The following is a 24,943-nucleotide window of genomic DNA, read 5'->3' as shown; positions in this document are numbered from 1 at the left end:
TAAAAACCCCCCAACTTTAGATCATGTCCCAATTCTACCCTAAACCATTTTTTATCCCATAAAAAATCCCAAACTTTAGGTCCAATCTCAATTATATCCTAAACTTTTTTTCTCTCATAAAAAACACTCAACTTTAGGTCCAATTTCACTTTCACTCTAATTTTTTGTGTACACCACAAGTGCCATAACTTGTGTACGGCGATCACTTTGGTGCCATAACTTTTTTTCGGATCACTTTGGTGCCAAGTCGGAGGAAAAGAGATCACTTTGGTGCCAATTTGGCCGGAAATCCGACGTGGCATTTTTTACGCCGACGTGGCTCGCCGGAGGCCGAGTCAGCGTGTACAGTCAGCATTTTTTATTTTAAATACTTTTTTTAGCGTGTACAGTCAGCATTTTTAATTTTTAATATTTTTTTCTTTTTTTTTTCTTTTCTTTTCTTTATTTTCTTTTCTCCCCTCGCCGGCCGGCCACCGGCGAAGCCCGGGAAGGGCTGGGCGAGGGCGGCCTTGCCCATGGCCGGCGAGGGGCGGCCGACCCTCGCCGGCGACAGGCGAGGCCGCCCCGCCGGCGTCGGGCGAGGAAGCCCTCGCCGGCGTTGGGCGAGGGTCGCCCACGCCCGACTCAGCGAGGGCGACCCTCGCCCGCCCGGGCGAGGGCGACCCTCGCCCGCCCGGGCGAGGGCTTCCTCGCCCGACGCCGGCGAGGTCGCCCTCGCCCGATCCGGCGAGGGCGACCCTCGCCGGCGTCGGGCTAGGGAAGCCCTCGCCGGGCGGGCGAGGGTCGCCCTCGCCCGAGTCGGGCGTGGGCGACCCTCGCCCGCCCGTGCGAGGGCTTCCTCGCCCGGCGCCAGGCGAGGGTCGCCCTCGCCGGATCCGCGAGGGCGACCCTCGCCGGCGTCGGGCGAGGGTCGCCCACGCCCGACTCAGCGAGGGCGACCCTCGCCCGCCCGGGCGAGGGCGACCCTCGCCCGCCCGTGCGAGGCTTCCCTCGCCCGACGCCGGCGAGGGTCGCCCACGCCGACTCAGGGCGAGGGCGACCCTCGCCCGCCCGGGCGAGGGCTTCCTCGCCCGACACCGGCGAGGGTGACCTCGCCGGATCGCGCCGGCGAGGGTCGCCCTCACCGATCCGGCGAGGGCGACCCTCGCTGGGCCGGCTAGGGCCGGCCTCGCCTGTCGCCGGTGAGGGTCGGCCGCCCCTCGCCGGCCATGGGCAAGGCCGCCCTCGCCCAGCCCTTCCCGGGCTTCGCCGGTGGCCGGGCCGGCCACCGGCAACCGGCCGGCGAGGGGAGAAAAGAAAAAAATGAAAAGAAAAGAAATAGGAAAGAAAAAAAAAAGGAAAAAAATATTTAAAATAAAAAATGCTGACTGTACACGCTAAAAAATTATTTAAAATAAAAAATGCTGACTGTACACGCTGACTCAGCCTCCGGCGAGCCACGTCAGCGTAAAAAATGAATAAACAATGCCACGTCGGATTTCCGGCCAAATTGGCACCAAAGTGATCTCTTTTCCTCCGACTTGGCACCAAAGTGATCCAAAAAAAAGTTATGGCACCAAAGTGATCGCCGTACACAAGTTATGGCACTTGTGGTGTACTTTTGCCCTAGAAAAAGATAACCAACTTTTACTTGAGTTTCAAATCTGCTTTCCATTAACCATCCATCAAAATCGCATTAGGGATTTTGCACTCGTCAATCTCTTATGATTGGGAATGTTCTACCTCTCATGTCGGAGAGCTTGCGCTCAGTACGCTCAAATAGCTCGTGCTTGAGAGTTTTCCATCTCTCGACAATCAACGAAAAATTTTGGATGTAGGGTTAATGGAGGTACATTTGTGACTCAAGTAAAAGTTTACGGTTTTTGATAAGACTGTAAAAATTTCAGGTTAAAATTGGAACAACACATAAAGTTTGAGGTTTTTCATAGGACAAAAAAAGTTTAGGGTAGAACTAAGATATGATCTAAAGTTGAGGACTTTTTATGGGATAAAAAAAAGTTTGTGGTAGGACTGAGATAAAACCTAAAATTGGAAGTTTTTTATGAAAAGATAAAATTGAGATAGAAACTAAAATTAAAGGTTTTTTAGGGTATTAGGGCCATCATTTTTCAGGATGAGTGGAAGCAACAAGATGGGAAAGTCAAACATAAGAAAGAAAACATGTCCAGCATCCAGACCGCATTCCACTTTCCATATATAAAAAGCCCCACTTTGACGTCACACTTGCGGCGTCATTTACTATCCACAAGTAACATGCCATGCCAAATCATTTTCTTTTTTCTCTTCTAGATTTATTCCCATCACATGTCAATTTGAGTGTTGCACTCTAAACTTTAACTTGTAATTTACATCGAGATGCATCCGCCTAGTGTAACTAGCAGTTGATTTTAGTTTTCTAGGTGTGGAATAAAGCGGGGAGCTCAAACTGTGGAGGCCTGCGACTAATAAAATGAATCACATAATTCTCATTTGCTATTCTTTTTTTTTGGATTTTGTTTATGGTACACGCATTGCGAGTTTGATTTAATTTGTAGCTCGCTCCTCATATTACGAACTCAGCGATCTCTGTACAATAAACATTCAATCTAAAGTAGCTAATTGGATAGCCGACAAATTCTAAGTAACTTGTTCAACCGAACTACATAAGTAAAGCAGGCCGGACAAGTACAAGTTTGAGGTTGAAATCCTCATTGAATTTGTGTTTTTTACACAATTGATTAAACTTCGAGCGAAGAAGAAACGAGGCTATGGTTTTTGCAAGAGGCTGCGAGGTTTGTCTCCAGGTCAGATCCATTAGTATAGCGTGGAAATTCAATCGGAACGGTACACGCGCACGAGAACGGCTCTTGATCTGATGGTCTTAGAAAAAAATTGAATTAAGGGCTCGATGTTCTATAAGACCTTATACAAAAATCATTTCTTGACATCTCTTAAAAACATTAAAAAGTTACTTGGCCCCCAAAATAATAAAAAATCATATAGGAATTTAAATATGGATTCTTTTATTTTGTCCGAGTAAATAATGATTACATATTATTCGGTAAAATCGAAAACTATGATCGATTCAACGTCTTTAATTTGCTCGCACTATTCTTAGAGCCCAACTCGAATTAATCTTTTGACCCACTTCGTATATATCACTAAGGTAACATCTATTACTAAATATATATGCTCGTCTATAGGGCCGTAAATGGACATGCAATAAAGTTCATTCACATAATACTTTAGGTTTTATTTTTTTTTATAGTGATGAATTGAGAGGTCGGCGTGGTAACTTGCTCCCAAAACACAAAGAGTAATTGTTTTAAATCTTAAAGCAATGTTGCAAATATTCTTACGTGAGGATAAAATACATGACGTAAAAATGAGAAACTAGCACAATTGCCTTTAGCAATTACATTACCCAACATTAATTCTAAACTCAAATTTACGTATGAACATTATACCTGCCCTCTCTAGTGGTCCGGCGAGGGTGGCGAACCTCACCAGGGCCACCCCCTTTTAAGAAATATATGTATGATTTGCAAGGGAAAAAAAAAGAAAAAGAAGAAGACTTGAAAATCGATTTAATTCGAGAACCGATTCTTGAATAGAACTGGCGGTTCCGACCTAGAAACCGAGAACCGATTCGATCCTAGGCCGCTTCAAGGTTCGCGGAATAGGAAATTGAACCGATTATTCCTAGAACTAACCTTGAATTGGTCAGTCCAAGCCAATTCGGTTCGATTCCCGGGTTAAACCGGGCCCAATGCACACCACAATTCAAATCTCAACTCTCAAAAACAACAAATCATAAAAATCATAACTTTTGAATCACTATCCTCCTCGAACCTTAGAGTAACATTAAATTACATCAGCAAACGAAATTTTCTCATCGGGGTTGAGTGTTGGGGACTAATTGACATATATTTCCCATCGAGTGGCAAATTGAAATTATGAAATTTGTCATTTACCATGCAAAAATGTCTACCAAACGAGGATGTGAAGATGAACTAAAGAAAGAGGCGTTGGGGTTAAATATATGTAGGAATGCTCCCTCAATTTAGAAACAGGAATGCTCATATCTCCCTCCGTGTCATTGTCAGTGTATATATGTATATATATTCACACGCTCCCACAAGTCTTTAGAAACATGCTCCCTTAAATCTTTAGCTCCCTCAAATCTTTAGAAACGTGCTCCCTTAAATCTTTAGCTCCCTCAAGTCTTTAGATACAGGAATGCTCATATCTCCCTCCTTTTTCTCAGGCTCATCTCTACGTTTTTCTCTCATTGTCATTGTGACTTAGGCTCATTTCAACCGTTTGCTCAAGTCTGCCTCCTTTTTCTCGGGCTCATTCCTTAAACAATGGGTCTTTTGGTAAATGATCTCATTTTGTTCATCGGGACCGAGTAGAGACCAAAAGATGGCTTGGAACCAATAGTCCATTATCTAAATGACCCTTAAGTGCAATTCACTCGTGGATTTTTCAGCTTCATTATATTCGGAGCTGATCATAGTCAAACTCCGAAAAGGACCTGATCAAAGGAGGGACTGATCAGGTCCTTTTCGGAGTTTGACTATGCTCAGTCCCTCCTTTGGTCTTATATGCCTACTTTGTATGTGTCCAAAATGAGGCAAAATGCGAAAAGGAAAGACTGAGCATAGTTAGAACGACTCTCCTTTTCTTATATGGGAGCATTCTAACTGTGCTCATTGGCGTTTGCCAAAGCAAGATCTTCGCAACGTCTATAAGACATGTTGAACAAGTAAAGAAGAAAGTAAGCACGCTCGGAGATCAATGGGAAACAACAACTCAGCCGGTCATGGTGTTCGGTGGTAAGCGCCGCAACATCTCTGTTGTCCAAACTTCTTCACTAAGGTGGAGGACTCTGAGCAAATTCATGCTGTTTTGTTCGGAAACAATCTGCACTCTGGTTAGATCAGGCGAACTCATCCTTTTCGATGTTGCATACTAAAACCATGAATCCAGTACAAATCGCCTATATTTTTATGTCTGTTAGTCTATTAATATGCTTATTCTTGATCCTTACTGTTTGCGCTTATGTGAAAGACGGTTGTCTAACAAGTCACTTTTGGTGACGTAAGGCATGCAGCACAGCAGCACGTAGCTCAAATCAACGAAGGTCTTGATTCGCTCGAGCAGGTGTTGCGTCAGCTCATCAGGGAGAGGAATAGGGCCATAGGTCCGGCCAACATTCACGGTGCACCAGGCATCCTGTTTATCTGCGCGGTGATTGAAATCATCGGGCCAAGATTCATCCTCGTGATGAGAAGGCAAGATATTGACCCCAGGTTTCGATTTGTGTCTGATATGATCGCTGCCGCTCTCAGATGCATGGAATGTGGTCTCCTAATGTACGTTCTGCTCGGTGACTTGCCTCGGCCGATTTTCGTCGCGTGCGCCCTAGTATTGGTAATCCTGTTCGTGTTCATCGCGAATTAAAGGATTATTAGCGAAGGGCGCTAGTTTGTGGCTCTCGATGTGGTGCTGTGTGTTTTATATGAATAAGATTTGTCTGTAATCCCGATGACGTCATGTTCTATGTTCTGTAACCTTGAATACTTTCCATATCTCAATAAAGCCCACATCGCTTATTCAGGGGTTTATATGTTGTTCTGTAACCTTCCCCTGCAACACCGATTTCTTTTCCTGCTGCTCTGTTTTTCATCTCTTGTCTCTCTGGTCCTATGAGAACTGTCTCGACTTGAATTTGAAAAACTGCGACTCCAAGCAAAATGGCAAAACGGCCCACGGTGTGTCCCACAGTCCCTCGGTCGCCACAGCACCAGAAGCAGCTGCCTTTCATGAGGGCGATGGCTTTGGCGACGGCTATGGCGACTTCGACTTCGACTTCCCCCACGAATCGGGATAATCCATCGGTGAAGAGACTGGCTCGTACTTCGTGATGGACTTCCGACGCGATTTCTCATCAGGATTCCTCTACTTCGATGGCGAGGAAATTGCATCCTCCGGGCAGACGAATTCGAGCGTTGACTCCGTCTTGCGATTGCTCGGATTCAGGAGCGTGGTTTGGGGTTTGGAGAGAGTGAAGGATTTGAGCTTGCAGAAATGAGACTCGAGGTGGGAGGGCAAGAGGGAGTCGTCGACGGTGAAGGAGGAGCCATTGATCGCGGCGATTTGCTCGAGGACGTAGTTGTCCTTGGTCTGGGAAATGAGGTCTTCCACTGCCGAGTCATCAGTGTCAGATAGGTAGGAGAATTCGGCCGTGACCTTCTCCTCCTCCTCCTTCTGGGTTTGTGATGTTTCGTGGCCATTTCTGCTTTCACACTGGCTCTGTTTTACCGTCGACTTCCTCAAAACAACTCTTGGTGCAAGCCATCATGGCTTGGCAGTCTTGGAGCTTGAAATCCGGGATTTCTTTATGTTGCCCGTCGCTCGGTTTCTTGCATTCATTAGATGTAGTTAGCAACTTCACCCCGCACAGTAATTTTGCAAAGTCTAACATAACTGCTTACTTCTCTGAAGAAAGAAGTACATTCTCAAAAATGCTATAGTTGGAAGAAATATCAAACACCATCTAAGGTTGACATGCACGAAGAGGCACGACCACAGCAACCCTGTTCTTTCTCCTCTTCGAGTTGTAATGCCATGATATGAAGTTTAAGCTTTAGGAACGTTGCCCGCTAAACTTTGACCTGGTACGAGAACAAGAGATCTCGAACTTACATCTTGAGGAAGGAGTCATTGCTTAAAGCCATAGAGAGAGAAAGAGAGAGAGTGCCGTCTTCTTTTGCTTCTGACTTCGAGCTTTGCCTATATTGCGACTGCCGCAATTGTACGATGAAAGTTGTAAGCTATGTTCTGGGGAGAGTTAATGTCTATCTTCAGGAGTTCTGGCATTCCGGTTCTCAGGTTGAAAGGATTCTCGGGTAGAATCAGATTTTCCGGCCTTGGAACTAAGAACCAATCTGGTCCTAGGCTACTTTTAGGTTCGCGAATGAGGAACCAAACTGGTTCTTCCTAGGAACCGGTCCGCCAGTTCGGTTAAGCCGAACCCAACGCACACCCCTACTCAAATCTCTGACTCTCAGAAACCAAGAAATAATAAAACCATAACTTTTGAATCACGATCCTCCTCGAACTGAAGAGGAACAACAAATTACAGTAGCGACCAAGAAAAAACAACCATTCCCATGCGTAATTGAAGAAGAACGCAGTTTTTTCTCTTGCCAACAAAGAGCAGAATAAAGTATAAGTAAGAGGCGTGTGCACCTTCGATCAGTGGAGCTAGTCTTATAACACACGAATTGGCGTTTTCTGCATACTAAAAGCTTTGCCTTGTGATCGTCTTCAAAATGTGTTTGCCAAATCACAGGCTCGCATCAAGTTTTGCTCCAGACGAGGAAGGAAGAGGGTAATCACACGAAGCTCGGTGTGTAATGGGAAACAACAATTCAGTCGTTCACGGTGAATGGAGGTAAGCATCGCCCGCGAACTGCAACATCATTTCACTTTGTCCAGCCTCCTTCAATAACTTGGAGGACTGCGAGCAAATTCATGCTGTTTTGAGTTCCTTCCTATCTCTGATCATGTCCACTGGCTGCGTGTTCCTTTACGTGAATGCTGTTTTATTCAGAAACAATATGTAAGATGACATCGTCCTTTCTTATGTTGCATTGGGAACCCAGAGTACAAGTACAATTCGCCCGGATTTTATTTTTTTTCCTTTGGTTTGGTTAAATGATTCATGAGTTTATTCTTGATCCTTATTGTTTAACCTTCTGTGAAAAACGTACGTTTAACAAGTAGTTTGCTAATTTTCATCCAAGAAGTGGAGCAGAGTATGTAGCTCAAATTGTCGCAAAATGTAACGAATATCTTCATACACTGGACAAGGCTTTGCATCAAATCATCAAGGATAGCTTTACGGGTCGGGCCAACGTTACTAGTGAACCCATCATTATGCTTATTTGCACAACAATCACAGTAGTTCGGCAAAAATAAATTTTCAAGATGGGAAGGCAAAATATGGGTCCAAGGTTCCAACTTTTATCTAATCTCATCACTATTACTCTCGAACGTGTCTCGTGCAGTCTCCTGATGTTTGTTTTGCTTGGTGGCCCACCTTGGCTGATTTTCACTGCATGCATCATAATATTGGCAATCCCATTCGTGTTCATCGCAAATTAAAGGATTGATTGGCCAACGGCGACTGGTTTCCAACTTTCGATCCAGTGATGTATAATTTAAATGAATTTGGTATGTTTGTAATCTCCCACTGCTGGTCCTGAGATGGACGCCGTGTTGTATCATTTTCTTGAACACTTTTTATATCGCAAAGCAGAACATGCGATGGTGATTGTTAAATATTCTATATCGCTCATATGTGGAACTCATATACTCGTTATATATTTGTGATCTTCCGCCATATGAAGCTTTTGTGTCCAACATTCTAAATATAATTACAATCTTTCTAATGCGATTCGAAATTATGTACAGGATTAAGCATGTATACATCCAACATCGAAATATCCTAATGAGCTACAGAATAATACATCCTCGACACAAAAATCCTTCATAGGTTTTGTTAAAAAGCCTAAACAATAATGGGGGGTGAGGGGAAGCGACAAATGGGAAAGTCAAAACATATGGAAAGAGAAAACTTCTCCGGGCCCGTGGGCCGGGGCTTGGGTTCTTGAATTCATTAGATGTAGCTAGGAACTTCACCCTGCACAGCATCTTTGCAAATTCGCACACAACTGCTTACTTCTCTGAAAAACGAACTACGTTCTAAAAAATCCTATAGCTGGAGGAAATATCGAACACCTTCCAAGGTTCACATGCAAGAGGAGGCACGACCACAGAAACACTCCCTTCTTTCTCCTCTTCTAGATATAACCCCGTCGTATGACGATTTAAGCTCTTCTGGAGTGTTGCCGGCTATTCTTCAACTTGGTATGAGAACAAGAGATGTCGAATTTAATCGGGAAAAGTATAAAAAAAGTTTTAAACCTATTGCATAGGTACCAATTCAGTTTTAACCTTTTCAATTGAACAAATCTAGTTCTAAATCTTTTGCAATTGGTACCAACTCAATCCATTCGATCAATTTAGGCCAGAAATTGTTGACTTTTTTAAATAATATTTTAATATTTTTTGAATGTTTATTTATTTATTTAATGTTTTTTGAATGGTTTTTTTAAAAAAGAAGACTTGAAAACCGATTCAATTCGGGAACCGGGAACCGATTCGGTCCTAGGCTGCTTCAAGGTTTGCGGAACATGAAATCGAACCAATTCTCCCCAGAACTAACATTGCACCGGTCGGTCCAACCTGATTCGATTCGATTCCCAGGTAAAATCGGACACAATGCACACCACAATTCAAATCTCAACTCTCAGAAATCAACAAATGATAAAAACCCTAACTTTTGAATCACCATCCTCCTCGAACCGAAGAGGAACATTAAATTACATCGGCAAACAAAATCTTTGTATCGGGGTTGTGCGGATGAATATTTCCCATCGAGTGGCAAATCGAAATTTGCCCTGTCTTTATGAAATTTGTTGCTTACCATGCAAAAATGTTTACCAGACAAGGACGCGAAGGCGCAGTGAAGAAAGAGGCATTGGGGCTAATGGATGTGTGCGTTTGACTTGACGGGATTTTGGGGCGATAATTGGTCCGGTCTTTCTCACACACACACACACACACTCACAATCGTAAAAAATTTCAGCTCAACCCTCTACATCGCAGCATCACGAGCTTCACAGGTTAGACACCAGAATCGCCTAAAATCCAAAACAACAGCAAATCGAGCGAGGGATTCGACAGCTCATCGTTCGTCCCCTTACCTTGACGAGGAGCTTCAAGTAGATATCGTCCGACTTGGGAGCGGTCCTCTTGGTCTTCTTGCTCTTACCTCCTGCCTTCAGATCGATCCCCTGCGATCACCACACGCCCCCACCCCGCGCGTGTGCAGAGATTGTTATGCTTCGGATCAATGAAGAAGACGACGACGCGAAGAAGACGAAGAAGAAGATGTAAAGAAGGAAAGAGAGAGAGGGAGAGAGAGTATACCATCTTCTTCTTCTGCTTCTGGCGCCTCTGCCGCGACTGCTGCGGTGTTTCGGGGTAAAGGTGTAGAGGCTAAATGGAGCGCCGGAGAAAGAGAGCTAGGGTTTTTGCGAGGGGCTGCCAGGTTTGTCTACGGGTCAGGTCCACTGTATATCGTGGGGATTCAATCTCGACCGTGCACGTGGAGGAGACCGTCTCTTGATCTGACGGTACGACAAAGATATAATTAAGCGCTTGGTGTTGTATAAAATCATATATAAAAAAAAACAAATAATTTCTTGACATTTTTCAAAAATACGTGCAACCCTTGGCCCAAAAAAAAAATCATTGAGTAATTTAAAAATAAGTCTTAGATTCTTCTTTTTCATTAGTGTAAGGGTCCGTGAGTTTGGCGGAAAATAAACGATTTGAAAAAAATTTCCCTAAAAATGATTGGTTATATCTTTTGTAATAATTAACCAAATAAAAATATTTTCATTATCGAAAATAATTTGTGTTTAAATTTTTTCGTTCACAATGAAAATATTTTTCATCTATACATTTTTGTAAGAGATACAAATAATCATTTTTTGGAAAATATTTTACAAAATATAAATTTTCTGCGAAACAAACGGATCATAAATGATAACAACTCTTTTTAATTTTAAATTATCTATAAAAGCGAAAACTATGTTCGATTGAATGTTTATTCTAGGGCCCAACTTGAATTAAATCTCTTTGCCCACTTCGTATATAACATTACTGTAACATCCATTGGTAAATAAATATGCTCGCAATAGGCCTGTGAAAGTGAATGGACGTGTAATGGAGTTTATTCAGATAAGGTTTAATTTTAAAAGTAATTTTTGAAATCATAAAACATTGTTTTTTCAGTTTACCTATCTCTTATTATTAAGCAGTAACCTAGACCGGAATACCTGTTACAATTAATCTCATGTGAGGATAAAATACAAGTCCTAAAAATAAAAAAACTAGCACAAGTTCTTTTAGCAATTGCATAACCTAATGTTACTGCTGGTGGTTCGACGAGGTCGCCACCCTCGCCGGCTGGCCCCCTTTAAGAAACACATGTACGATTCCCTTCAGTGATTACATTACTCAACATTAATTCAACTCTTCTTGTGAAAACTCAGTAAAAGAAAAAAAGGGTAATTGTCACGGGAAAAAGTTGTGAACCATTTAGAGATGGATCCCGGATAGAATCCACCATCCTGCTTCAATAGTCGAATGCTACACATCAGCTCGTATCAAAGAATTCAAAGCCAAATACAAAATGATTAATGAGGGATGCATCTACCCGGGAACCTATTTTTTATGTTATTTTGTGAAAGATCAAATTTTTATAATAATATGGAAGTTGCACCATTTTACTCCAAAAATATATGTTTGTGAAGTGGTTAAGTTGTTGTTTCTTCGTGTTGAAGACACGATTTGATTCTCCTTGGTTGCAAAGGATTTATAAAAAAAAAAAAGAAGACTTGAAAGGTGGTTCAACTCCGGTTTCCGAGTTGTAACAACGATTCTCAGGTAGAACTGGCAGTTTCGGCCTTGGAATTAATTTTTGTCAATAAATTTATGTTAATGAAGTCTGCTTAGGGTTTAGTTCGCATTTTACTAATTTTTTTAAGAAATAAAAAAATATATGTAGTCGGTCCGGTTCTCCTTAGAACCGGGAACTGGACCACTCGGACACCGGTTCTACTTTTAGAAATCAGGAACCGAACCGACACTTTCGGTTCGGTCCGGTTTGGGCGGTTTCCGATTTAGGCGGTCCGTTTTGCATACCCCTAATACACATCCATACTCAAATGTCGACTTTCAAAAACCAAGAAATAATAAAAACCATAACTTTAGAGCCACCACCCTCCTCGAACTGGAGAGGAACATTAAATTACATTTGGAAAAACAAAATTCCAAATTTAAAATGGCGTGATATCAGCGGAATTAAGCTGGAGCTGGAAACGGATAGTGAAAGTGGACGTGAGATGCATGCACACCTCTGGCCGTTCTCATCGGGGTTAAGCAGTGGCGGCTAATTGACAAATATATTTGTCAGTGGAGGGGCCCATTTGAGACGAACTCAAATAGTCGCCATCCCTGCATCCGACATTTGTCATCATATTCTAGAAGAGCGGTAACTCGGATGGGATCCCCTGCATCCGAGTTTAGCATCACCCCCACATCACATCCGCCCATCGGAACTCGCTGTGATGTGGGGGTGATGCTAAACTCGGATGCAGGGGATCCCCTCCCGCAGGTCTTTTCCGCCGCAGATGGTCTACAAAATGCGCTTGCCATGAGCCCAGCCTCGCATCAAGTTTTGCTTGAGACGAGGAAGGAACGGATTAATCAAACGAGGCTCTGAGTTTCATGGGAGACAACAATTTAGCCGGTGATCTGAGGTAAGAATCGACCCTCAAACTGCAACATCACTTCACTTCTGTAGTGCAGCCTCCTTCGATAACTTGGAGGACTGCGAACTTTGAGTTCCTTTCCTAAAAAAGAACTCCCTATCTCTCGTCAAGTCGACCGTGTGTTTTCCATTACGTGCATGCTGTTTTACTCGGAAACAATCTGTACGATGAACTCGTCATTTCTCATGTTGCATTGGGAACCCATAGTACAAGTACGAATCCGTCCAGATTTTTTTTTTTGGTTTCATTAAACAATCCATGAGTTTTTTCTTGATACTTATTGGGTGAAAAACGGATTTTTGACAAGTAGTTTACTAATTTTAATCCTAGAAGTGGAGCAGAGCGTGTAGCTCAAATTGCTGCAGAATGTAACGAATATCTTGATACACTGGACGATGCCTTGCATCAATTCATCAGGGATAGCTTTATGGGTCAAACCAACATTACCGGTGAACGCAGCATTATGCGTATCTGCGCAGCGATCAAGATAGTCAGGCAAAAATTAGTCTTTGAGATGGGAAGGCAAGATATGGGCCCGAGGTTCCAACTTCCGTATGCTCTTATCTCTATTGTTCTTGGATGCGTCTCGTGCAGTCTCCAAATATGCGTTCTGCTTGGTGACATGCCTTGGCCCGTTTTCGTTGTGTGCATCTTGATTTTGGTGATCCCATTCGAATTCATTGCGAATCAAAGGATTAATTAACGGCTTTCGATGTGGCTGAGGTTCTGGTGTTTGCTGGGGTCTGGTCCAACTGGTTACGTGTATTTTCTTTGAACTTTGGTGGTCTGGTGTTTTACAGGGGTCTGGTCCTCATGGTGATGTGTATTGTCTATGAATCTGGGTATGCTTGTGTAACCTTCCGGTGGTGAGGTCTGGTCCTCTTGGTGTTTCCTCTCCTAGGTTCTGATCCTCCTGGTGATGTGTATTTTCTATGAATTCTGTTCTGCTTGTGTAACCTTCCCATGGTGAAGGTATGGTCCTCCTATTTGCTGGGGTCTGGTTCTTGTATTTTCACCTTGAATATTTTTTATGACGATCATGATCGTTAAAATATCAGCATCGCTTATTTACAGGATTTATTCGTTCTTTATATATAAATATAGATATATATATATATATCTATATATATATCCCTCCGCCTAACAATAATTACAATGTTTAAAATTAGTAAATGATGGAAACCATATGTGTCTGATTAAACATGTATACCATCCCACAGCAAAATTTCCTAATAATTTGAACAATTCATCCGTGCCCAAAGATTTCGGAAAACCAACACCATTGAATGCAATAATAAGCTATTGAATAATTAAACCATAAAACACAAAATTCCACCATCATTTTTCTTTTTTTAGAAAAAAAAGCCTAAACAATATGTAAATATTGTTGAGAGTGAGTAAAGCGACAAGATGGGAAAGTCAAAGATAAGAAAGAAAACATGTGCAGTTCAAAGTAGCTATTCTTTCTCTTAGGATTCCGTCTAGGATCCACGCATTGCGAGTTTCATATAGTTTGTTGCTCGCTCCTCACAGTACGAACTCAGCAATCTCTGCACAAAAAAAATTCAATCTAAAGCCGCTAATTGGATAGCTTACAAATTCTAAGTAACTTGTTCAGTCGAATTACACCAGTAAAGCAAGCCGGACAAGTACAAGCTTGATTCGTGTGCTTTTGAGACCAATTTACCATATTTACTTGTTAATTTCATTCATCCATTAATTATTAATATTACAAGGTACCTGTGTCTAGTGCATGACCAAACATCAACCACCGTGTGTGCATGTTATTTATTTCGCGACATAACCCGATACCAACATACGAATCAGGCCAATCGAAATTTTGGTTCTTAAATCCACACATAAAGCTGCTTTTTTATTTTTATTTTCCTTCCGCAAAAAGAGGACCCACATGGGTGTAGAAAAAGATTAAATGTGTAGAGAGTGTTAAATATAAAAATAAAAAAAAATTATAAGACAAATATTTAAACGATCTCAAGATTTATATTCAATATTAGTGAGTACGATATTTAGAGGATTATATCTTAAGTATTTTCAAATTTATAATTCTGTCCATTTTGTTATACTATGCCACTATCATATATATTGAAAAATAGACATAATCATTACACGAAGTTTTCTATAGAAGTTTGAGGTTGAAATCTTTGTTGAATTTGTGTTTTTACACAATTGATTAAATTTCTACATGATGGACCGAAGAAGAAACGAAGCTATGATTTTTGTAAGAGACTGCGAGGTTTGTCTACGGTCAGATCCATTAGTATAGCGTGGAGATTCAATCGGAATGGTACATGTGCACGAAAACGGCTCTTGATATGACGGTCTTAGAAAAAAATTGAATGAAGGGCTCGATGTTCTATAAGACCTTATAAAAAAAATCATTTCTTAACATCTCTTAAAAACATTAAAAAGTTACTTGGCCCCCAAAAAAATAAAAAATCATCTAGGAATTTAAATATGGATTCTTTTATTTCATCAGAGTAAATAATGATTACATATTATTCGGTAAAATCGAAAACTATGATCGATTCAACGTCTTTAATTTGCTTGCACTATTCTTAGAGTCCAACTCGAATTAATCTTTTGACCCACTTCGTATATATCACTAAGGTAACATCTATTACTAAATAAATACGCTCGTCTATAGGGCCGTAAATGGATAAGCAATAGAGTTCATTCACATAATACTTTAGGTTTTATTTTTTCTATAGTGATGAATTGAGAGGTCGGCGTGGTAACTTACTTCCAAAACACAAAGAGTAATTGCTTTAAATCTTAAAGCAATGTTAAGAAACTAGCACAATTGCCTTTAGCAATTACATTACCCAACATTAATTCTAAACTCAAATTTACGTATGAACATTATACCTACCCTCGCTGGTGGTCCGGCGAGGGTGGTGAACCTCACCAGGGCTGCCCCCCTTTAAGAAATATATGTATGATTTGAAAGGGAAAAAAACAAGAAAAAGAAGAAGACTTGAAAACCGATTCAATTCGGGAACCGACTCTTGAATAGAACCGGCGGTTCTGACCTAGAAACCGGGAACCGATCTGATCTTAGGCCGCTTCAAGGTTCACGGAACAGGAAATTGAACCGATTATTCCTAGAACTAACCTTGAACTGGTTAATCCAAGCTAATTCGATTCGATTCCCAGGTTAAACCAGGCCCAATGCACGCCACAATTCAAATCTCGACTCTAAAAAATCAACAAATAAAAAAAATCATAACTTTTGAATCAAAATCCTCCTCGAACCTTAGAGGAACATTAAATTACATCAGCGAACGAAATTTTTTCATCGGGGTTGAGTGTTAGGGACTAATTGATATATATTTCCCATCAAGTGGCAAATTGAAATTATGGAATTTGTCATCTACCATGCAAAAATGTCTACCAAACGAGGATGTGAAGATGAAGTAAAGAAAGAGGCGTTGGGGTTAAATATATGTAGGAATGCTCCCTCAATTTAGAAACAGGAATGCTCATATCTCCCTCCGTGTCATTGTCAATGTATATATGTATATATACACACACGCTCCCTCAAGTCTTTAGAAACATGCTCCCTTAAATCTTTAGCTCCCTCAAGTCTTTAGAAATGTGCTCCCTTAAATCTTTAGCTCCCTCAAGTCTTTAGATACATGAATGCTCATAACTCCCTCCTTTTTCTCAGGCTCATTTCTACGTTTTTCTCTCATTGTCACATTGATTTAGGCTCATTTGTTGTCAAGCCCCGTGCCCCACGAAGCGCGAGCATCCCATCTCCGAACGTTTGTGATGCAACGCTCCTAGGATGCGTCGCCGACCCAACGCCCAATCAGAGATAAGTCACATGCGAAAACAACGTATATATAAATATATATATACACCCGTACAAAACAACACACGTGAGACCAAGGTAGAACAACCATCAACCAAGAATATACACTTGTACTGTTATAGTAAAAGCCTTTTTACACTATTCATTTGTACAACTCCAAAAACCTCAACATCAGTATTTAACTGCCACTATATCAAAAAGGGTATGTGGCACATGTGGTTAGGCTAACTAGGATATGAATGCTATTCAAAAAGAGACGGTCTTCGCTTCCCATGGTACCGGCCTGCTCTAGGGCTCCCAGTCAGGGTCGAACAACTCGGTAGAATCATCTGGCAACTCCTCGGAGGCATCTTTACGGCTGGGGGTCTGAAAAGTTTCGGTTTACACAACCGTGAGACGAATCTCAGTGAGTTCAATCCTTAAACCTAGGCTAGGCTAGCATGCAATCTCCTGACCGGAAACAAATATTTAAATCACAATACAACAATAATCAAACCATTCTCTGACCCTGCAGGTTAGACAGATCAACATATAATAGCCACGGCACATACGTGGCACACATTATCACACGTACGCCAATCATATGCTCATGCATCAAGTCTCACACACTCGCATGCCAGTCCATGCATGTTCATGCATGCAAATGTCGTTGACAGGTCACGTACATTTCCCGGCCCACTGGCCCACACTGGCAATCGCCCAATTTATTATTTATTACGACGACTCGAGTCAATAATATTCACGGCCCGGTGCGTCTAGCCTGCTTCAAAGTACATGAGGCGCAGCAACCGATCTGGCCCAATGTCTCTAGCCTGCTTCAAAGTGCATGAGGATGGTCGTCTTCCGGACGTACCGGGCAACGTCCTGCTTCAAAGTGCATGAGGACGGTATCGACCCGAAGGTCACAACCCGAAGGTCACGACCCGAAGGCCCTTAGGTGATCACACAACCCATTATTATCTGAACCCCGCGTAACACGCATCAGGGTATTTTAGGTGATCACATGCTCATGACAGGCACGCAGTTTCACACAATTTCATCACAAGCCTCATTCTCAACATTCATAATGCGTGCCATAAAATGCAACATGAGCATCCACATAACATAGGCACAGGCACACAGTTCAATCAGAGTCATTCCACAGTGCCTAATTCACAAGCCACGTGCTTACTTGGCCTATTAATACAGTGCGGCCCAATTCCAAATACACAATTCAAGCCATCAATTGGCCAATCACACTCCGCACGATTCAGCCACACAAGCACGCAATATGGCATTTCACAATTAAACATAATTGATCACTAATCAATCAATAGCCAATCATTCTGGGTAATCCCGGCCATTCAGTTAATAATTCTTGCTGTCCATTATAATCCGGTACATTCGTAAAAAATATGGACAGTCGCTATTTCCTCAATCCGGGCCCAACAATTATCCGTAATATCCCACAAATTTCCTCGGATTTTATTTCCACCAAACCATCCTCAATCCAGTCCGAATTACACACTGATACTACCCAAGCCTGTCCAAAATACACCGATAATACCTAAGCCAGTCCAGAAAATCGCACTATCAGTCCTAATCCGGGTTTAGGAATTTTACTCACTTAATCCAAGGTCACGACGATGGGGAACGGCGGCCGATCACTGATGAATAGTGAAACCGGCGGTGGAATTCCCGGCGACAGCGTGAACAATGACCCGTACGGACGGGATGAACAGTAACTTCCGTACGGACTGGATGAACAGTACTTCCGTACGGGGACTGCTACAGTACTTCCGTACGGGGACACTGTGCGGACAGGTACGCCCCGCGTCGTACGGTGAGGATGGACGGCTGGGTGGTGACGGAACAGCGATCCGAGCTCCGGCGAAGCTCCGGCGTCTCTTTTTGCCGGACGGGAAAGAGAAAAAAAGGGAGAAAGAGAGAGAAAGGGGTCGGACAGGGGCAAGACTGAGGCTGGGGGCTGAGGTGGTCCACGGCGGAGCACGGTGGCCGGCGGCGGTGCTCCGGTGGCCGGCGGTGCTCCGGTGGCCGGCGGTGAGCTCCGACAAGGCCAAACAAGAGAGAAAAAAGAGAGAAAAAGAGGGAGAAGCTGCTGGTGGGGGCTGATCTGTGGTGTTTCTGCCGAAAGAGGGGGAGAGGAGAGAGAAAGAGATCAGTTCTGGTCAAATAGGGCAGCCTAGGGGCGACACGTGTCGCAAATCCGACGGTTTTGATCAAAATACCCCTAATCTAACGGTTCTAATTTAATCTTATCCAAAAATGAGGGGCAAAAGGGTCAATAGGGCCAATAATTGAGCTGATAACCCTCCATAAATATCCTGAAATTTTCCCAAAATAATTCGGAACTGAAAACGGCCCAGGGGCAAAACCGTCATTTTTCCGGTCCCGGGGCGAAATTCCAATTTTTGCACATACGCGTTCCATATGTGCGTGGCCAACATAATATGGCGTCGGATTCGCGAAATTCACTTTCTAAGCCCTCGAAAATCGACTGCGAAGTTTTCGGGAATAAAATAATATTATTTTTCCAATTTTTGTCGAAATTCCAATTTTTGGCCAAAACCACTCTAAATGTGCGTGGCCACCCTAAAATGACCTTGGCCGCGAAAAATAACCTCAAACGGCCTCCGAATCCAGCCTCGGTGCCCACAGGGGCAAAACCGTAATTTTTCACCCCCGGACCGAAATTTCACTTTTTAACCATACTAACTCAAAATATGCGTGGCCAGCATAATATGACGTCAGATTCCCAAAAATAGTCTCTTAAGCCATCGAAAATCAACATCGAAATCCGGGCCCAATTTCGTGATCAAAACTCGCTCAATTTCCAATTTCAGGGTCTCTCACTAACGTGCGGCTGTTTAGAGGTTACGCGTATCGACCTAGGGTTATCCGAATCATGACGGTCCTGATCATTGAGAGAATGAGAAATTATCACTAGTCCCAGAGGTTACGATCGTCCGGTGTAAGTTCAGGACTGGTTGGCCACGTGCACTCTCGGTCATGCAGAATCACCTGCGAATCCGATTGTACATCGTTGGCCTTGGCCAAACCAAATCCGTTACCTTTCCTAAGATCGATCCACATTGGTTCATAATATTCTCTCATTATTTCTCGTGATCGGTGTCCGCTTCGCGATCGGATCTTTGGTCCACGTACCGCTTTCTAATTAACCATACTCTATTGGTTAGTATCCCGAGAGTGATCAGCTCTGGATGAGACTTACTAAAATAAAATGCGAAATATTGACAATTTTATTGATCCCGGAATTACATCGAAATTCGGACCGTTACATTTGTACCTTTTGCTCAAGTCTGCCTCCTTTTTCGGGCTCATTTATACCTTTTCTGGAGAAAAGGAGGGTGGGACAGTAATCATTAGGATTAAATCACAGAGATACACAGACTCAGTGAGTCTGTGTATCACAGACATGTCTACAGACTCAGAATCCTAATGATTACTGTCCCACCCTCCTTTTCTCCAGAAAAGGTATAACTGAGCCCGAAAAAGAAGGAGGCAGACTTGAGCAAAAGGACAAAATGAGCCTAAATCAATGTGACAATGAGAGAAAAACGTAGAAATGAGCCTGAGAAAAAGGAGGGAGTTATGTATATATAGAGCCATGCATCGTCAATAAGACATGTTGTAGGAGTAAAGAAGAAAGTAGCCACGCATTGCTCGGAGATCAATGGGAAACAACAGCTCAGCCGATCATGGAGTTCGGAGGTAAGCACCGCAACATCTCTGTAGTCCAACCTCCTTCAGTAAGTTGGAGGACTCTGAGTAAATTCATGCTGTTTTGTTCGGAAACCATCTGCACTCTGCTTAGATCAGGTGAACTCTAGTCCTGGTAAAGCCCCAAGACGGCGTCTGTCCTTTTCAATGTTGCATACTGAAACCAAGAAACCAGTACAAATCGCCTGTATTATTTTCTCTGTTGATCTATCAATATGCTTCTTCTTTGATCCTTATTGTTTGCGCTTTTGTGAAAGACGGTTGTCTAACAAGTCACTTTTGGTGACGTTTAAGGCATGCAGCACAGCACGTAGCTCAAATCAATGAAGGTCTTGATTCGCTCGAGCGGGCCTTGCGTCAGCTCATCAGGGAGAGGCATAGCTCTATAGGTCCGGCCAACATTCCCAGTGCACCGGGCATCCTGCTTATCTGCGCAGCGATTAAAATCATACGGCAAAGATTCATCTTTGGGATGAGAAGGCAAGATATTAACCCATGGTTTCTATTTGTGTATGCTATGATCGCTGCTGCTCTCGGATGCATGGAATGTGGTCTCCTGATGTGCGTTCTGCTTGGCGACTTGCCTTGGAAAATTTTCGTCGCCTGCTTTCTAATGCTGGTAGTCCCGTTCGCTTTCATCGCCAGTTAGAGAATAATTAGCAAAGGGCGCTAGTTTCTGGCTTTCGCTGTGGAGACGTGTGCTTTATATCAAATTGATTTGTCTGTAACCTTCCATTGCTGGTGCTGATATGGATGTCATGTTGTCTGTTCTGTAACCTTGAATACTTTTCAAGTTTTCATATCCCAAAAAAGCCCCCCATCGCTTATTTTGGGGTCTGTATGTTGTTCTGTAACCTTCCACTGCAACATCGCTTTCTTTTCCTGCTTCTCTGTTTTTCATCTCATGTCTCTCTGGTCATATGAAAACTGTCTCGACGTGAATGTGAAAAACTGCGACTCTTAGCAAATATCAAAAGGGAGCCGCTATTTCCACGCCCTCGAAACCTTAAAATGGCACAACAACCCACGGTGGGTCCCACCGTCCCCCGGTCGCCACAGCACCAGAAGCAGCCGCCTTTCATGGGGGCGACGGCTATGGCGACTTCGACTTCCTCCATGAATCGGGATAATCCATCGGTGAAGAGACTGGCTTGTACTTCGTGATGGACTTCCGACGCGATTTCTCATCAGGATTCCGCTACTTCGATGGCGAGGAAATTGCGTCCTCCGCGCGGACGAATTCGAGCGTCGACTCCGTGTTGCGATTGCTCGAAATTCAGGAGCGTGGCTTGGAGTTTGGAGAGAGTGAAGGATTTGAGCTTGCGGAAACGGAACTCGAGGTGGGAAGGCAAGAGGGAGCCGTCGACGGTGAAGGAGGATCCGTTGATCGTGGCGATTTGCTCGAGGACGTAGAGGTCCTTGGTCTAGGAAATGAGGTCTTCCACCGCCGAGTCATCAGTGTCCGATAGGTAGGAGAATTCGGCCGTGACCTCCTCCTCCTCCTCCTCCTTTTGGGTTTGTCACGTTTGGTGGCCATTACTGATTTCACACTGGCTCTGTTTTACTCTGTTTACGCGAGAGGATAGAATTGTGCTCAGCCGCGAGCTTACCGTCGACTTCCTCAAAACAACTCTTGGTGCAAGCCATTATCATGGCTTGGCAGTCTTGGAGCCCGAAATCCGGGATTTCTTTCAGTTGTCCGTCGCTTGGTTTCTTGCGTTCATTAGACGTAGTTAGCAACTTCACCCCGCACAGTTATTTTGCAAAGTCTAACATAACTGCTTACTTCTCTGAAGAAAGTACATTCTAAAAACAGAAAGGGCTTAATTTTCTAAAAAATCCTCTACTTTAGATCTAGACCCAATTTTACCCCGGCTTTCTCTTTTATCTCGTAAAAGATCACCGACTTCAAATGAGTTGTCAAATCTGCCCACGCGGAGGTTTCCATCCAGTTCACACTGTTAAAGCTCAAGCGTAATTTCACCCGTCTTTCTTTCTTTTTTTCCCAAGTCCCACGTCATTGAATGTTAACACTCTCGCTCCTCTCTCTCTCTCCACCGAACCCAAAGCAAAGGGTAGCAGAAAAATTTCATTCTTCTTTCTTCAGCATCTGGCATGGTGGTCCGCCCGCACCCCGCACCATCCACCGCATCCTCGCCCCCAATCTCAAGTGGTAGTTCCATCCCCTAGTTCTTGATGTGCCCCATCCCCGGCGCCTCCTCCGCCATGCCAGATGGCACCTTCCTCTTCGTCCCTGACTCCGTCACCCCCTTCGTCTCCACCGCGCTCGCCGAGTGCTTAGACTCGATCCGCTCCATCTTGTGGGTCAACGCCGGGACGTTCTCCGCCAATGGGATGGTCACCTAGGTGAGGGAGTACTTGAAGCCCTCACCGTCACACGATTCGGCGACTCCCTGCCATCGGAGGGGTTCGGTCGACATGTATTTCAAATAATAAAATTATTTATGCCGGCCTCAGACGGTGGGTGGGATTTCATCCTTAACGAGCAAGGAGAGAGAGGGAGAGAGAGGAAGAGAGACAGACGCACGTGTAGAGGCCACGGAAAGTTCTGAGTTAATATCCAAAGAAAAAAATTACATATTCAATAGAAATAGGGGGAAAAAAAACAGAAAGTGGCTGACCTTAGTCAGACGAAGTATGATAATAGATTTTGAGTTCTATCATCTATTCTAACATTTCTCATCTCTCCTTTTCTACGGAATCCATTTAGGCAACATCGTGTCCTTTTTGGCGTTCTTGGCACCAATGTAAGACCTCCTCCAACTCTTCATTTTGCACGGAACTCCTGTGCCCATCTCGATCATTTGACCATTATAAGTCTCCTATTATGAATTCGGAAAATTTTTGAGAAACATTATCAGTGAAGTACATTTTTTCTTCCTCTTTTTTTTTTTTTTGCTTTTTTGGTCTTGGCAGCCCGACATTTCACAAAATCTACAACAAGAAGTCCTCGGATGGGTATCAATCGGTACCATATGTGGTGGCAATTTTGAGTGCGTCGTTGCTCTTGTACTATGGAGTCCTCAAGACTAATGCCTCTCTGATGATCACCATCAACGCCAGCGGAATCGTAATTGAACCCGCCTATCTTGTTCTCTTCTTGATCTATGCCTCCACCAAAGAGAAGCTCTCTCTCTGCTTTTGTGCTTAAAAATGTAGCAAACTACCTTTGTTATCTTAACCATGTGTTGTTCATTAGTTTGCGAATTTTTGAGTGTTTAAGCAAATCATGACAGGCTCTCAAAGCTAGATCTATTGTTGGGGGGGGGAATCTATTTTGTATTTACAAACAAAAATCGAGATTGTCTTAATGGGTATTCACAGTGTTTCTGGTGCGAAGTTCTTGTTTTCACTTATTCGCCGAATAGCTACTAATAACCTCGTATGTCATATGTTAGCCCTTCATCAAAATTTAGGTAATTCCTACATTTAAGAAGACATGCAAAAAGAGTAAAGGAAAACAATTCTTAGGAAATTTATGTGATGAGGAAGAAAAAATAAAAGCTTCTATGAGATTACAACTTTTCTCAATTGACAATGAAATCTAAATGAAACTTGTGTGACTCACCAATTTTCGCAGATGGACACAACGAAGTTGATTCTGTTGTTCAATGTAGTAGGTTTCAGAGTGACGATGGCGCTGACCATCTCGCTTCTCAAGGGTCAGCATCGCGTCAACACCGTCGGATTGATTTGCGCAGCCTTCAGTCTCGCGGTGTTTGCCGCACCTTTCAGCATCATGGTATTCCTTCATGTCATCCAATAATTGTAGAGAAGCAGTTCTTTGCTTAAGCTTTAACAACAAAACAAGTCTAAAACAAGAGTTTTTTCAATTTTGACAGTGTAGTTGTGTGTTTTGCGCAGAGGAGGGTGATAAAGACCAAAAGTGTGGAGTTCATGCCAATCACTCCGTCCTTCTTCCACACCCTCCGTGCCGCCACCTGGTTCTTCTGCGGACTCTTCGTTAAAGGACATGCTCATTGCTGTAAGTGCCATTTAGCTCCCTCCATCATTCAATTCTAACGTTTTCATTTTTTATGCAACTTTGTAGTGGTTTCTGCCTTTCTGGTACAAGGCCAGATTCGCATAGACCTGACTTAAATTTGCAAACTCACACGGATGCACCAGTAAACCTTGCACCACTAATATGATTCTTTTTCCGCAAAGCGGTTTATGAGATTTCTCCTAAACAATTTCAGTTGAATTCTCGTTTTTCTTACTTTGACCATGCTCGTTTAAATAATAGATACGTCAACAAGAGCTCAATGAATTGTCTAAACCTAAACTAGGGAAAGTGATAAAACTCGAATCCATCCTCCGTTCATTTATAATATGACGACGCTATTTATTCGTCTGTCATTGGAGTGTATCTATTACTTTTTTCTTTATCTTTCACACACACAACACTTCTCTCTCTCATTCGGTGTTTGCCGACTTTCAAATTAAAAGGGGGGTTCAATTGGGTGTTTCAGCTACCAAATATACTGGGATTATTGTTTGGCATCACTCAAATGATCCTCTATATGATGTACAAAGATGGGAACAAGAAAATGGCAGAGACAAATTGAGAGGAACAACAGAAGTGTCTCTAGACAAGCTGACATCAATGCAAAGTGCAAAGCTGAAAGCTGTACCCAACTTCACAGAACCAACCACAAGTCAGAGAAATGGATGTCTTTCCCAGGGGCAAACCAATTGAACCAAACAACAATGTTTGATGAATACACGTCTCTCTAGCAGGTCATAAGCAAGCAAATAATCACCCGGACAGTAGGGTCCACTTGTATATCGTGGGGATTCAATCATAACCATACATGTGGAGGAGACCGTCTCTTGATTTGACAGTATGACAAAAATATAATCAAGCGCTTGGTGTTGGATAAGACCATAT

General features: G+C 43.0%; 1 pseudogene; it reads left to right on the top strand.

Annotated features, from left to right (window-relative positions):
• Positions 1–21,194: 21,194 nt before the first annotated feature.
• Positions 21,195–24,620, top strand: LOC130138487 (bidirectional sugar transporter SWEET9-like; annotated as a pseudogene).
• Positions 24,621–24,943: the final 323 nt, after the last annotated feature.

This window comes from Syzygium oleosum, unplaced genomic scaffold (genome assembly GCF_021117445.2).
Source record: "Syzygium oleosum isolate NSW1041296 unplaced genomic scaffold, Sole_v2.1 Sole_v2.06, whole genome shotgun sequence".
NCBI lineage: Eukaryota > Viridiplantae > Streptophyta > Magnoliopsida > Myrtales > Myrtaceae > Syzygium > Syzygium oleosum.
Note: the sequence above shows the minus strand (reverse complement) of the source record. Positions and strands in the feature narration are given on the sequence as shown.